This window comes from Schistocerca cancellata, chromosome 9 (genome assembly GCF_023864275.1).
Source record: "Schistocerca cancellata isolate TAMUIC-IGC-003103 chromosome 9, iqSchCanc2.1, whole genome shotgun sequence".
NCBI lineage: Eukaryota > Metazoa > Arthropoda > Insecta > Orthoptera > Acrididae > Schistocerca > Schistocerca cancellata.
In genome coordinates, this window is record NC_064634.1 from 25,936,823 (window position 1) to 25,954,129 (window position 17,307).

The 17,307-nt window shown below is 41.2% G+C and overlaps 1 protein-coding gene across 3 annotated transcripts in view; it reads left to right on the plus strand.

Annotated features, from left to right (window-relative positions):
- Positions 1-17,307, plus strand: part of LOC126101581 (vesicular glutamate transporter 1-like) — a 134,337-nt gene that overhangs the window by 33,363 nt on the left and 83,667 nt on the right. The window lies entirely within an intron of this gene.

Below are 17,307 nucleotides of genomic sequence, written 5' to 3' on the forward strand. Positions count from 1 at the left end.
ATAAGAAAATTTGTTAGACAAAGAGTAAATGTTAAGTGGATCAAGGATATTGCAGCAATTATGGTATAGATTTTGTAGAAGAACCATTCCAGCATTTATCTTATGTGATTTAAGTAAACTATACATATTTACATCAGAATGAATAGAGGGAGATTTTAACTCAGCTCCTCCAAAATAAGAGTCCAGTATCATATCCACTGCAACACCCCACTTGCTGATTCAACTGGAGCTACCTGTGTTCTGTAGACATCAATTTTTGTAATACACACATAAAAAAAAAAAGTTTTGCATCACCCCAGTTCCCGGAACTCCTGAAGATAGACGTTGACTGTGTATATTGTATCACAGACACAGTCCCTTTGACTGTTCAGAGATCCCACTAAACCCACCCAAAGATATAAACAACCATGCATGAGCAGCGCCTATTAGACAGAGAGGATCCGACAGCTGATCAGTTCGTCATTCCACCAGGAAGGAGGTACATGGCTCATGTTGTCTGTAGTTCAACCATGCCTAGATGGTCAATACTACGGTCTGATCGCGTCTGCATTGTAACTTTCTGCCAGGAAGGGCTCTCAACAAGGGAAGTGTCCAGGTGCCACAGAGTGAACCAAAGTAGTGATGTTTGGACATGGAGGAGATACAGAGAGACAGGAACTGTCTATAACATGCCTCACTCAGGTTGCCCAAGGGCTGCTACTGCAATGGATGACTGCTACCTATGGATCATATCTCGGAGGAACCCTGACAGCAATTCCACCATGTTGAATAACACTTTTTGTGAAGCCACAGGATGTTGTGTTAAGACTCAAACTGTGCACAATAGGCTGCATGATGTGCAACTTCACTCCCGATGGGTGAGGTCCATCTTTGCAACCATGACACCATGCAGCACGGTACAGATGAGCCCGACAATGTGCCGAATGGACCACTCAGGATTGGCATCACATTCTCTTCACCAGTGAGTGTCGCATATGCCTTAAACCAGACAGTCATTGGAGACATGTTTAGAGGCAACCCGATCCGGCTGAACGCCTTAGACACACTGTCCAGCGGGTGCAGCAAAGTGGAGATGTCCTGCTGTTTTGGGGTGGCATTATGTGGGGCTGACGTACACCGCTGGTGGTCATGGAAGGTGCTGTAACGGCTGTACAATAAGTGAATGCCATTCTCTGACCAGTAGTGTAACCATATCAGCAGCATATTGTCGAGGCATTCGTCTTCATGGATGACATATTGCGCGCAAACCCCCCCCCCCACCCCCCCCACCCCCCCCACCCCACCCAATTGTGCACATCTTGTGAGTGAATGACTTCCTTCAGGATAACATCACTCGACTAGAGTGGTCAGCATGTCCTCCAGACATGAAGTTGAATGACATCCTCGTCGCATCTAGAAACAAACTTTCCTGCAGACAAAAGGGGCTATACAAGCTGAGTGGAGTAAAGCCAAATGGATGAATGCCAAGCCCTGTCTCATTATGTGGTTGATTGGGTTTGCTAATGATGACCATTGTTGTAATTACTAGCAAAGTCCATAGATTCACACTTGTTGTTGTTGTTGTTGTTGTTGTTGTCTTCAGTCCTGAGACTGGTTTGATGCAGCTCTCCATGCTACTCTATCCTGTGCAAGCTTCTTCATCTCCAAGTACCTACTGCAGCCTACATCCTTCTGAACCTGCTTAGTGTATTCATCTCTTGGTCTCCCTCTACGATTTTTACCTTCCACGCTGCCCTCCAATAGTAAATTGGTGATCTCTTGATGCCTCAGAACATGTCCTACTGATCGGTCCATTCTTCTAGTCAAGTTGTGCCACAAACTTCTCTGCTCCCCAATCCTATTCAATACTTCCTCATTAATTATGTGATGTACCCACCTAATCTTCAGCATTCTTCTGTAGCACCACATTTCGAAAGCTTCTATTCTCTTCTTGTCCAAACTATTTATCATCCATGTTTCACTTCCGTACATGGCTACACTCCATACAAATACTTTCAGAAACGACTTCCTGACACTTAAACCTATACTTGATGTTAACAAATTTCTCTTCTTCAGAAATGCTTTCCTTGCCATTGCCAGTCTACATTTTATATCCTCTCCACTTCGATCATCATCAGTTATTTTGCTCCCCAAATCGCAAAACTCCTTTACTACTTTAACTGTTTCATTTCCTAATCTAATTCCCTCAGCATCACCCGACTTAATTCGACTACTTTCCATTATCCTCGTTTTACTTTTGTTGATTTTCATCTTATATCCTCCTTTCAAGACACTGACCATTCCGTTCAACTGCTCTTCCAAGTCCTTTGCTGTCTCTAACAGAATTACAATGTCATCGGCGAACCTCAAAGTTTTTATTTCTTCTCCATGGATTTTAATTCCTACTCCAAATTTTTCTTTTGTTTCCTTCACTGCTCGCTCAATATAGAGATTGAATAAGATTGGGGAGAGGCTACAACCCTGTCTCACTCCCTTCCCAACCACTGCTTCCCTTTCATGCCCCTTGACTCTTATAACTGCCATCTGGTTTCTGTACAAATTGTAAATAGCCTTTTTGCTCCCTGTATTTTACCCCTGCCACCTTTAGAATTTGAAAGAGAGTATTCCAGTCAACATTGACAAAAACTTTCTCTAAGTCTACAAATGCTAGAAACATAGGTTTGCCTTTCCTTAATCTTTCTTCTAAGGTAAGTCGTAAGGTCAGTATTGCCTCACATGTTCCAATATTTCTATGGAATCCAAACTGATCATCCCCGAGGTCAGCTTCTACCACTTTTTCCATTCGTCTATAAAGAATCCACGTTAGTGTTTTGCAGCTGTGACACTAATTATTGATACAAAAATAAAATTTTTGCAACAAACACTCTTTGCCATTCACTAGGAAATGTAATTATAGACAAGCCATTGCCATTTTGAAAATGACTGACCATTGTGTATTATTACTACTGCTGGTGAGCTCATGCCAATGACTGCTACACTGCTGCCTCCAACTAGCCACCGCTGCTACTGCTACTCTGACTGCCAACAGCTGATATCTTTCGGCTGCTGAACACTGTGGGTGTTATCTCGTAGATGCCTGCTATCCTTCAATGCTTCTGAAGACTGCGTGCAATAACACGAAGTTGCCAGGTGTCTGCACCAACGTACTGCCTTCTTGACTCTGTATGTGGACAGATGAACAGCACCTGAACAAATTTAAGAGTGCTGCAGAAACAAGGGACTTCTCAGTCTCCACAGTGTTTCTGGAGAACTTGGTCTGACCGTGACGACCACTCACTCAATATTTTCCTGTCCTCTTCTCTCCTAGTGACATCCTGTACACATTGGTCACCACAATAGAGTATCCCATCCTGATACTAGCTGCGATGCTGTACAACGCCAACTGAATACTCTTTCACTTAATATGATATGGATAACTGAATTCCTTACTGTCTTCAATAATCCACAGAATCAGGCTGGTATATTCAGGATAAGATGAAACATTACAGGGTGTTCATAAAGTCTGGGATCACTTTCAATTATTTATTGGAAAAGAACTAAACATTGTACAGATATCATACATATTGCATTATGAGGAGAAACTCTGAAAGTTTTTTTTACAAATATTAGTTATGCAAACCATGAGTGATCGAGTGACCCGGCAGATGTCAATATGGTAATATAGTTCTTGCCATACTCATCAACGCCAGTGGCAGTCGCTTCTCATATTCTCTCCTGGAGCTCTGCTAGATCACGTGGTAGAGGTGGTACATACACCAGATCTTTAATGTGTCCCCACAGAAAAAGTCACACGGAGTGCGATCTGATGATTAGGGAGGTCATTTCATGAAACAACTGTCCTCTTCTGTAGCATGGCCGATCTATCGATGGGGCAGCTCCATATTCAGGTACCCATGAACCTCACAATGAAAATGGGGTGGATCCCCATCATTCTGAAAGATGAACAGAGCCATTTCAAGTTCATGGGATGCACAATGCACCGATTTCTTTGGACTCCTTGTGACTGTCTTGTATGCACTCCACATTCACTTGACTCGCACTTTCTTTGCCGGGCATAAGCAACCCATCGCAACGAATTTGTTGTGCCAGTGGTAAATGGCGTTCGGTGTTGGTGGCTTCTTACCGTACTTGGTTCTAAACATCCGTCGTACAGCTGTAGCAAACTTGTTTTTGTCGAACTCCAACACACAGAAAACTCGCTCCGCACCTGAACTCTCCATGTTTGCGACTAGTGCTGACTATTGGCAAATTACCAAACTACACCGTGGCGGTATACATGAAAAAAAACTTTCAGGGTTTTTCTTCAAAATGACATATGTATGATATCTGTACAATGTTTGTTCTTGTGCAATAAATAATTGAAAGTGTTCCCGGATTTTAAGTACACCCTGTATATTGTTTTTCAGTTATATTATAAATTTTAATATTCTTCAAATGACTTCTTTCATTGGTATGAATGACCATGTTAATCAGCAGGACCACACCTCATATGAAAATTTCTTCGTAATTATTTCATGTCTATTTTAATGGAAAGTGAATTCCAATCTCTGCTTCTATAAAGCAGGATCATTTAGTCTACCTAGTTGAGAAGGGATTGTCTTTTAAAGTTCAAATAAATTGTTATTGTCATGTAATAAATGCTTTTCTCGTTTCACTAGAACAATAACATATCGTGTCGTTAAATTCACTCAGCCACAGATACTCTTTGAGAGCACTGCTACGCAACATTGATATAATATCACTTTAAACTGTCTGCAATGAGAATGAGAGATTTGTTACTCTTTAAAACTCCTATGTCCACTTCACCATCAAACACACCTCTAATCCGAACATGTTAGTAAGTAAAATTCACAGTGTGTATAGCTGGAAGTAAAGTTCACTTACCATATTGTTCTGAGGCAATAAAATACGATTATTTTGCTGTATCGTTCAAAGTCAGTCCTGTAAACAAATTAAGATTTCACTCTTTCTCTTAGTTCGGAATCATAATTCAAACACTTCTTCTCAATTAGATGAGGCTTCAGTACATATTTCAATGTGCATCTGACTTCCAAAATTAACTTGCTCACTAATGACTTCAAAGTAGGGTTCAATGATCACCAGATGTTAAAATCAAAGTCCTTTACTTCATATGCATCACTCATAGGCTTTTCAGTGTTAATCTGTAGTAAATAAAATTGAAATAATTTCTGTCTTGCTCATTTGTGCAGAGTCTACACTACTCAAGAGACATAGTAATCACACATTTAAAATAACATCAATTTTATTTACAAGATGTTGGAATAATGTACAGTGGTCATTACAAGCTCATTACTTTTTGGGAACTGTTACAAGTTTGGAATATCAACAGTTGTGGAAAGGAATGCTATTCACCATAAATATGACACATTGAGTTTCAGACAGGCACAACAAAAAGACTGTTGCACATTAAGCTTTTGGCCAAAGCCTTCTTCAGAAATGAAACACAAACACAGTCACATGAGTAAGCACACCTCAACGCACTTGACCACTATCTCTGGCGAAAGCTTAATGTGTAACAGTCTTTTCTTTGCACCTGTCCACAACTCACTGTCATCCTTACACTGAGCAGCAATCTATCATTTCCATGATTGTGAACTGATACAGTTGCAGAAATTCATTTCCAACATCAGTTTTATAATAATGCATGGAGAAGATGCTGACAATGATGATCTAATATTCTTGGTGTTGCAGACTGGTGACATTTTCTGATTAGTAATTCACACTGCTGCATAGGTTAAACACTGCAGTGCCACCAGGATCTCCCACAAGCAACATGAAACAAACAATGAAAAATCCAGCATGGAGTAATCACAATATTATCAAAAGGATAGTTGCTACTCACCTTATAGCAGAGACGCTGAGTCGCAGATAGACACAACAAATAGACTGTCAAACAAGGAAGCACTCAGCCAAAAAGGCTTTGTAAGGGTGGGGGACGGTAAAGTGGTGCTTGTGGCAGCATACAGGGACAACGTGGGGATTGGGGAGGGCATCTGGGTGCAAAAGCATACCGCGTACCGGGAGGGGGGGTCAGCGGAAAAGGAGAGAATTACAAAGTAGGTGGAATGGGAATAGGGAAGGGATAGGCGGGTAGAGGACAATGACTAATGAATGTTGAGGTCAGTAGTGTTACAGAACATAGGATATGTTTCAGGGAGATATCCCACCTGTGCAGTTCAGGAAAGCTGGTGTTGGTGGGAAGGTTCCAGATGGAACAGGCTGGAAGGTAGACATTGAAATGAAGATAATGTTGGGCAGGCTGCCCAGCAATTGGATGGTCCAGCCGTTTCTTGACCACAATTCATAGGTGGCCATTCATGCAGACAGGCAGGTTGTCATTTTTCATGCCCACACAGAATGCAGCACAGTGGTTGCAGCTTACTTTGTAGATCATATGACTGGTTTCACAGGTAGCCCTGCCTTTGATGGGATAGGTGATGTTCGTGACCGGACTGGAGTAGCTGATGGTGGGAGGATGTATGGGACAGGTCTTGCATCTAGGTCTATTACAGGGACTATGACCTGTGAGGCAAGGTGTTGGGAGCAGGGGTTGCACAGGGATGGACAAGGATATCATGTAGGTTCAGTGGGCAGTGGAATATCACTGTGGGAGGGGCAGGAAGGACAGTGTGTAGAATATTTCTTTTTTCAGGGCATGATGAGAGGTATTCAAAATTCTGGCAGAGAATGTGATGCTGTTGCCCCAGTCCTGGATGCTACTGAGTCATGATGGGAATGCTTATCTGTAGCTGGATGACAGGACTTTGGGAGGTGAGTGGTGACTGTAGAGGTAAGGCAAGGGAGATCTGTTTCTGTATGAGATTGGGAGGGTAATTACTTTGTGAGACCTTTGGTTTATTTCGAGTGGGACTGCTCATCACTACAGATGAGACAGTCATGGGTGGCTAGGTTGTTGGAATAGATTTCTTGGTATGGAATGAGGGGCACCTGTCAGAGTGGAAGTATTGCTGGTGGTTGGTAGGTTTGATATGGCCAGAGGTACTGTTAGCCATCTTTGAGGTGGAGGTCAATATCAAGGAGAGTAGCTTGTTAGGTTAATTGGGTTGAGTAGGACCAGGCGGAGGACATAGGGGAGATGGTGTTGAGGTTCTGGAAGATTGTGGGTAGGGTGTCGTGAACCTCAATCCAGATAATGAACATATCATTAATGAATCCGAACCAGGTGAGGGATTTGGGACTCTTTGTGGTTAGAAAAGATTCCTCTAATTGGCCCATGATTAAGTTGGCATGTAGGATGGTGCCATTTGGGTGCCTGTAGCTGTACCCCAGATTTGTTTGTAGGTGATGCCTTCAAAGGAGAAGAAATTGTGGGTGAGGGTATAGTTGGTCATGTTGACTAGGGAGGAGGTTGTATTTTTTGATTCCATTGGAGAAGGGCAGTGTTCAATAGCGGTAAGACCGTGGGTATTCAGTATGTTAGTATAAAGGGAGGTGGCATCAATAGTGACAAGCAGAGCACCATGTGATAAAGGAACATGAACTGTGGAGAGTTGGTGGAGGAAACGTTTCATATCTTCTATACAGGAGGGTAAGTTGCCGGTAATAGGCTGAAGGTTGTATGTAATCTACCTCTCACTCATATAATTTGTTGATTGTCTCTGTCTTTATGGTTAACTCTGTTAATGAGCTTTGAGAAGAGTAAGATTTACAATAAACATTTTACTTATCTTCTTTTCTCATGGTTGGGTCCAGTTCCTCATGTCTAGGGGTTATTCTTGAAGCTGAAATTTTTGACATAATAAGTTCTGAAGAATTGCCTGATATGAATTTTTCATTTTCACTTTAATTTTTATTCTCTCACATTTTTCAATATCACACTGTCTTTACAATTTCCACGTCAACAAAACCAAAAACTACAGTGCTATTTCCAAAAATAAAAATACGTCCGATCACATCAGAGGCATGCCCACTACCACCTCACTCTGCAGTAACAATAATATTCCAAAGGGTTTACAAATTCTCTTGACAAACAAATCTCCACCAATTTATATTATTATTTTATGAATCAATCCAGAAATAAACCTAACAGATTTTGTCAGATTGCGTAATTAATAATAGAAATTTTAAGTGTGCCATATATTTTGTAATTTCAAATATTTCTTAAAGAAAAGTAATTTTAACTGTACATTCAAAGCTAGCACATATTGATTGTAACAACAAAAATAAAGTAATGTCTTACTACAGATTTTATTCTGAAATATAATACATTGTGTACAAAATCATAGGAAATTCTTTTAGAAAAACAGCTGATATATTATTAACATATTCAGAATCTGAATTTATTTTTTTTATTTATTATATATATATATATATATATATATATATTTTTTTTTTTTTTTTTTTTTTTTTTTTTTGGAATTGATTACGTCTGTTGAGGAAAAGTAATGCTGGAGCAGGGTCTCCATTTACAAGGTGTTGGTCTATGAGGACAGAGATTCTCTCAATGGGGCACTGTAACGGGCTACAAAATAGAGCACACTGGGTGGCTGGGTTTATGGACTTTAGGGAGCATGTAGATGGTAGGAGTGCTGGCGTGGTAGGGGTGAGCGGAGAGGTGGACTCCAGTTAGAGGTCTCGGATGGACCTAAGGATTTGAGGACAGACTGGAGATCCTGACAGATTTCTGGAATGGGGTCATTGTGGCAGGGTTTGTTGGTGAATGAATCTGACAGCTGGTGGCGTCTTTGTGCCAGGTCATCCTTGCTGTTCAAAACAACAGTGGTGGAGCCTTGTCAGCAGGTAGGATTGTAAGGTTGGTATCAGTCTTTAGGTGGTGGATTGTGGTTCTGTCTGCAAATGTAAGGCTCGCTTGCATGTTAAGGATTTGGGGAATGAGGGTGAGGCAAGGTTTGAGCTTAAGGAATTCTGGAAAGTTAACAGGGGGTGATTTGAGGGCAGTGGACCTGGATCACGGTTGGATGAAGGAGTGAAGTGAGTCAGGCAGGATTCAACATTGGTCTTTGGTTGAGTTTGATTAGTAGGTTTGATGGCAAAGGAGGACAAAGAGGAGGAGAGGACAACTCCAGCATTATTGAATTTGGGAGTGGGGCAAAAAGTGAAGCATTTCCAAAAGACTGGTACTTTTGTGAGGCTAAGGCTTTTGGAGGAAAGGTTCATGACTGTGTTGCAGGTCTGTTTAACTTCTGGATTCTGTATGGTGGTGGGAGGGGGTTTTCGAGGGTGTGGTGAATGTAGTAGGTGTACGAGACAGGGTTTGTCACCTATGAGGGGACATGGGGGAGGTCTGGAGTTTGTTGTAGAGATGATGGATAGTGATAGTCCTAGGTGGATGTAGGAAGTGAACAGGTTGGAGAGTTTTTTGAGATGGCATTGTGCATGCTGCTCTAGTCCCTGGAGAGCAAGAATCTGTGTGTGATATGAGATCCAGGAATTTGAGGTTGCGTACCAGGATAATTTTGTGGATGGACAGAATATATTGCAAGGAGGTTTGGGCCTAATTGACGTGGTTTTGTAGGACTGTGTTGGTGAAAGTTAACGATTGGTGGAATCTGAGCAGATGGAGGTCATTGTGGAAGGAGGGTGTAACCTCCCCCTCTCTTACCGACCTTAATGACAGTGAAAAATGAAACCGCGTGTACCTAATGGGAATTTTGGAAAAGCAATCGTCACTGAAGTTAACCTGTCGGTAAAGAGGGAGGAAAGGGTTACATCTAAATGAAAGGAAATGTGCTAATGAAACTGGTGGAAATTAATTTTGAAAAGGGGTAAAGTTAATAAAGACAGTAAATGTGCAGCCGTTACGCTAACAATTAACTAGCGGTAATTAGGTATTTGAGATTTGGGGGAAATCACGGTCGCCAGTCCTAAGGACAATTACTATAGTAACTGAAAAAGAAAGGTTATTACACATATAATTAGCACTAGAAGCGTGGCAACTGAAGGTTGACACGTGTAGTGTGAAAACTGAAAGTTTGTCAGAAGTAATAAATTTCGCTACACCCTGACTTAATTTAGCAAAAGAATTAATAAAACCGGAAAATCGAAAGTTAATTCAGTGACTGAAGTTAATAGTGAGCTTTCTTTCTGAAGCACATCGAAATTCAGTAAAACACGGTTAGTCTTGGACTACCTCAACAATCATTTCAAAAGCTACTTGAATCTACGCAATTTAGAAGTAAGAGATTTAACTTTGAACTTGAATTAAATGATTCTGAACAATTAACAATAGAAAAATTTAGTACGTACCAAGCTGAGCTGCAGTCACAGGTAACTAAAATACGGTAACAAAACTCGCACTCTTAATTTGTGCTTGTGCAATCTAAATACTGTAGCCAGCTATGACTGAACTCTGAAATTAAAGCAGTGAAATAAATTGATGCTGGCGTTTGAATTTCAACGACACTCGGTTTCATTCCGGAAAAGGAAGGGACCCTGCTTGGTAATGCAACTGGGACAATGAGCAACAAAGGTTCATGCTAAGTTGCTGTAATTATAGTTACTAAAATGGTACAGTTTGAAATGCTGAGGTCTGCCATACAGTTCTAGAACTTTACGTGCGTCCAGTCTTCCTTGTTGGTTGATTGAAGGTTTGAAGCCGTCGGTCGAGGAGGTGGCGACAGTCACTCATTGTCGGCCGTCGCTGTTGCAGAAGCTGGATGTTGGCGCGCCTTCTTCTCGACACGGTCACCAGACGAAACGGGCTCTTGATGTGCGCTAGTTAATGTTTCCCGTCCGCGACACCATGTCAGAAACTATCATCGCAAGTCGATCGCAATTACATGCTGCCAAACCCCGAAAGCGCGGCAACTCGCGGGAGCGTCACACAACACACCTGCTCCACTCGCTACTCCAGCCAGACTCCCTCTGCTCAGCCCGCGCTCCACGCGGCAGAGTTAACACTACCAAAGATCCTACACACTTTGATTCTTCACACGACCTATCGACGTAATCGTTCGATAGCAGTTTTCCCTAGGCAAGACCCAGCGTAAAAATACAAATAATATTTACGAAACAAACCAATTATACATCGACATAAATGTATAAATATATATATACAAACAGTAAAACAATTACAATATACAAAGAGACAGAAATGTCATATCTTGAGGTAACAAAGCAAGGAAAGAAAATAATAGCACAATAGATGGAAATAGGAGGATATGCATTTCCGGCGTTACACGTGCCCCACATTGTCTGAGGATGTTCGTGTAACGTAAACAGACTCGGAAAATGTCCCAAAAAAGAAACAGCGGAAATGCATATGCTCAAAACATCAAAAAAATTTAGCATTCGTCTAATTAACCATAAACCAATTTTTAGACAATAATAATTGAGTGGAGACACTCCTAATCTTATTCCACTTTGTCATCTTGCACAAAATAAAACAAGTTGACAACATATTAAAATTCATAGAAAACATAGAAAATGGTTTAGCTATTCTAAAATCGTCAAAATTCGTAACACTATCAAGAAATGGAATACTATTTGCAAAATTAATCAGAGTACATGGTCATAAAAAACAGGTATATCAAAATACGCAAACTAATGATTAATTACATAGAATACACATTTTTATGTAACCTTTTCATAATTAATTTTCTCGTCATGTCCAATTAACGCTAAACAAGAAAATAATATACAGCAGATCGAAAAAAACATAAATATTGACAGCAGAATTCTTTCACATCAGCTGTCCGGGAAGAAAAGCAACTCCACATTCCGTACTCGCGAGTACAAAGAATGCCGACAGCGGCACAAGAGCCGACAGCGGCTTCGCCTCGCAAGTATTGTCGCGCCCGCCTGTGCGGCACGCTTGATCTCACTCGCCTGTGTAACGGCATTTCCAGAACGTCCGTTTCACTGAATTCTTTAGGAAAAACTCGCTCCCGAGTAATCTCAAGGAGTCCCTTAATACTATCACAGTGGATAACTCAACACTGTCCATCATCACACGCATGTGCTAGCCTGAAACTTAAAACAGCGTCTAAGTACATCGGCAATGACTAGTAAAACACACATTCATGAAATCTGACAGCTAGTTACAAAATCATATTTATATTCCTTAATCTACTGTGACTCAGCTGAAAACTTAAACTAGCAGCTTGGATTTTTCAGTTGATTAGATCATGATTAAATTGATTAAAACTTAAATTGATTAATCAAAATTAATTACTTATTAATTACAACTTCTTTAATGACCTCTAGGTCAGGCAAAAGCATCGTAACATGGCACATCCTTAAATCTTACTCTCTATATTTACATACTGTACAAGTTACCCATTGTGTGGTATTAATCGATCCTAGGTTGGTACAATTTCAAGTCTACAATATTCCGTATACCTAATCGTTTTCCAGAGCTTGGATACTCTAAGCAATAAGCATTTGTGTGAGGTATACCAATGACTTTATATGGTCCATTATAAACAAACTTAAATTTAGAGATTTCATTGTCTATCTCGCTCGATTTCTCATGAGCTTTTACAAGTACTAAGTCTCCGATTGCAAACTTAGCAAAACGCGTTTTAGCGTCATGACGACGTATGCGAGCATCGGTTCTTAGCTTCATTATTTCTGGCAAACGATCTTTTTTCACACCAATACTCGGTTTGTCTGGAAACACACTCTTATTCCTCATTATTACTTCATACAGGTCTCGTCTTTGTTCGTGTGTTACGTTTGACACACCGTCTACAATACTTTCCAAATCACTTTCTACAATATTGTCAATGCCGAGATTCCTCACATTACAGTAGTTCAAATTCATACCTACATCAATAGCATCCGGCCAGTTAACAATGTGTACAGGCTGGTATTGCCTATGCACACCGTCTCCTGCCTCGTCAAAACTAACTACTATTGTTTTATCTTGTGACATACATGTCAAAGATTTGCTTTCGCAATTAATCACTGCACGGTACTTTAATAGCCAATCTAACCCGATAATTACTTCCGTAGTTAAGTCTGGCACGACGACAAACTCTTGTTCAAATCGTGCCCCACATATCTTGAAGTGGACAAAAATCTGTTTTGTGACCGGTTTACTGGCCTTCCCAGTAGCACCGATAATTTTCACTCCTCTTACTGGCATAACTACGATGCCAGGTCTGTCTTTCAGTAACTCAAATATTTTCCCAGATACAGCACTCAATTCTGCACCGGTGTCAATCAAGACGTTTAGTTGTAGGTCATGTATATTAACAGACACTACTATCTGTCTACACTTGTCCTCGACTGTTTCTTTATTTTCCCACAGTAAATCCTCGTCTATATCCAGGTCATTCCAGAAAAAACCATCCGGCTTTGATCCTAAATCCGGCTTATCTGGCGGCTTTTTCAGCCTCTGTTCACTTACAGTTTTAATTTCAACACGTTTGTCCTGAGGCTTAGTCTGTAGCTTCGCCTCCAATACCGAAACCTTTTCCTGTAACTCGTCAACTATTGAGTGTCGCTTTGCTATCAATTTACTAATTGTCACATTCGTTGATTCCTCTTTGGTCAGATTGATCTCATATGCCAATCTACCTGGAGGAATGTGCCCAGTAGTATCTGCAATTACTTCCTCTAGATCTGCGCAACCCACACTGCTACCATCTGACCGTATAACGTCAGCTCTAACCTCATACTCGCTGTAATCTACGTGCTTTTCTACCAATCGTGTCCGGCTATCACTAAAATTCTCGTAATCTTTTCCCTTAATACTTTCGCAATGCTTAAACTGGAGTTTTGCGTCGGATGGGTCGGCCACTTCTACCACTATAACTTTCGGTAAAGCCTGCTGGTCAGGGCGAGAACTTTCCGTTACTACTTCAACATCCAACTCTTGCGGGACGAAACACGAGGAATCTTGCTCGTGCTCCCCATTAACATCAACTATTTCTGGTAAAGTCTGCCGGTTAGGGGCAGAACTTTCTATCACTTCACAAACACTATCTTCCTGCGGGACGAGACGCGGCAAATCCTGCCCGCGCTCCCCATAAACTCTTCTCCCATACAGGCCCCTATAATCTCTTAGTTCGTCGTATAAGCGACCGAACTGCCTTAGCCAGACCTCATCCCTCTCTGCATCCCCTCGCTCGATGACGGACGTGTTATCCGACATTTGATCTTCTCTCAACACTTGCGAATCATTCTTAAACTCAATCTCCAGTTCCGCTGTGGGTATTACAGCTGCCACTTTACAATCGATTTCCGGAACACTAAAATTGTTCTCACTGACAGTGAATGTATTTTCTACTGCCGTGTCTACAGCTGATCTACTACTCGTGGGCGCACTCCTTTCTCCTAACACTGGCACACACTCCCGCCGTTGATTATTCCACACGGAATTTTCATAATGACGATACCTGGGTTTTCTCCTGTTATTGGGCCGCCAAAATTTCTCCACGCCCGCTCGGCCCCTCACCGGCGCGGCTAATGGTTTCCCTGTCTCGTCCCAGCAGATACGCTCCCCGGATGCTGCTGAGGCGGCTGATCACACCCTCTGGCGTTATTACTATTCTGTGAAGCCCGTATCACGTTAGTATGATACTGGTTTCTGTCATTCCTGTTATTATTTGCATTGTACCGATTGTCATTACGGCCCCAACCACTATTGTTATTGCTGCCAAGATTGCGGTATGCATTATTCCCATAGTTATCATTGTTGTGGTTGCTGTGCTACTCGTTGTTGTTACCACGGCCTCTACCACTGTCGCGATTATTGCGCCAATTGTCCTCGTCCTCAACTCTTTCCAGGAAATCATTGACTGTCCTATAATTGCTTCCTACGTAGCGTTTTGTATCATCTGGAAGCTTCTTGTAGAGTTCCCAGACTATTTCGGATTCCGTGCGGTGATCACGCAAATATTCCAACTTGCGGATCCAGCCCTTACAAAACTCCTTCATCGAGCCGCGCGAGTTCGCATCGAAAGGCCTCGATACGACAAATTCGCGCCAGACACTTTGCTGTTTTTGCTCTGACCAGTATTCAGCCAGAAACAAATTTTTAAACTCGTCAAAAGTTAGGTTAGTAATGTTGAGGTTTAAGCCCCAACGCTTGGCATCACCAGCCAGCACATCAATAACCGCATTAATTTTTCTCTCATTAGTCCATGATCTGGGTAAAACTCTTTCACAATTCTTAATGAAATCCATCGCGTGTATACCGCCTTTTTTCAATGGGTCGAACCGCTCCTCTTTCGTCAACAATTCCGAACTATGTGCACAGATTGGTATATAGCTCTGTTTTTCGTCAAGTTTCTTTTCTAATTCCGACACTCTCGTAATTACTTGGCAAGTGGTTGTCGCAAGCGTTTCCACTTCCCTCTTTTTCTCTTCGCAGGTATTAGCCTGCTCCCGCACTTTAGTGTCTACTTCGGACACTAAAGCCTTTAAAGTTTCCACCTTCTGTTGATCCTCTTTTTTCACTAATTGAATTTGTTCCGTCACCTTATTCTCGATGATCGGAGCAACTGCTTCTCCTACACTTTTCTCGATTCTGCTAATTTCGGAATCAAAACGAGTATTTATGCTCGCAATTTCCGCCTGAACGCCTATCATTTCCTGTTTAAGATTACCGATTTCGGTATTAATTACAACAATATCTTCTTTGATTTTATCAACTTTTGTATTAACAACTCCAACATTGTTGTTAACAACATTAATAGCTTTGTTCTGATTGTCTAGCTTTCGTTCAATTTTTTCAGACTGAGCTTCTTGCTTGGCAGACAGAGCTATAATTTCTGCCGATTGACTCTTGATTTCATTAATCAAAACATTCAATAAATCAGTTAAATTCCCGGAGACTACCGGTTTTACTTCCGTAGCTGGTTCCTCTATATATGTTCCCCCGTATTCATCATCAAGGGGTACAGATTTGATTTTCGCTTCCGATTCCGAAACATTTTCTAAAGTTTGGAATTCCATTTCTGCTCTTTGTTGCGTTTCGGCAGTCGCGTCTTTCATGCTAGCCGCCTGCCCCTGAACAATGGGAACCGCCGTGCGCGTTTCCCACTGTTCGACCGATTGTTCCGTATCCAAATCTACCAAATTTTGGTAATTGTTGCCTTCACTCATTTTAATAATTTTCAATATAATGACAAATCTCAAATATAATTAGGATTACTCCCACTACTTATTCTCGCTGACGTAACGGCCTGTACATAACCAGTACTTTGTTACGAGATTTGCACGATGCAAAATTCGTGTCCAGAACAACCTCAAATCCGAAGATTGTCCTGTCACCAGGTCGCCACGTGTAACCTCCCCCTCACTTACCGACCTTAATGACAGTGAAAAAATGAAACCGCGTGTACCTAATGGGAATTTTGGAAAAGCAATCGTCACCGAAGTTAACCTGTCGGTAAAGAGGGAGGAAAGGGTTACATCTAAATGAAAGGAAATGTGCTAATGAAACTGGTGGAAATTAATTTTGAAAAGGGGTAAAGTTAATAAAGACAGTAAATGTGCAGCCGTTACGTTAACAATTAACTAGCGGTAATTAGGTATTTGAGATTTGGGGGAAATCACGGTCGCCAGTCCTAAGGACAATTACTATAGTAACTGAAAAAGAAAGGTTATTACACATATAATTAGCACTAGAAGCGTGGCAACTGAAGGTTGACACGTGTAATGTGAAAACTGAAAGTTTGTCAGAAGTAATAAATTTCGCTACACCCTGACTTAATTTAGCAAAAGAATTAATAAAACCGGAAAATCGAAAGTTAATTTAGTGACTGAAGTTAATAGTGAGCTTTCTTTCTGAAGCACATCGAAATTCAGTAAAACACGGTTAGTCTTGGACTACCTCAACAATCATTTCAAAAGCTACTTGAATCTACGCAATTTAGAAGTAAGAGATTTAACTTTGAACTTGAATTAAATGATTCTGAACAATTAACAATAGAAAAATTTAGTACGTACCAAGCTGAGCTGCAGTCACAGGTAACTAAAATACGGTAACAAAACTCGCACTCTTAATTTGTGCTTGTGCAATCTAAATACTGTAGCCAGCTATGACTGAACTTTGAAATTAAAGCAGTGAAATAAATTGATGCTGGCGTTTGAATTTCAACGACACTCGGATTCATTCCGGAAAAGGAAGGGACCCTGCTTGGTAATGCAACTGGGACAATGAGCAACAAAGGTTCATGCTAAGTTGCTGTAATTATAGTTACTAAAATGGTACAGTTTGAAATGCTGAGGTCTGCCATACAGTTCTAGAACTTTACGTGCGTCCAGTCTTCCTTGTTGGTTGATTGAAGGTTTGAAGCCGTCGGTCGAGGAGGTGGCGACAGTCACTCATTGTCGGCCGTCGCTGTTGCAGAA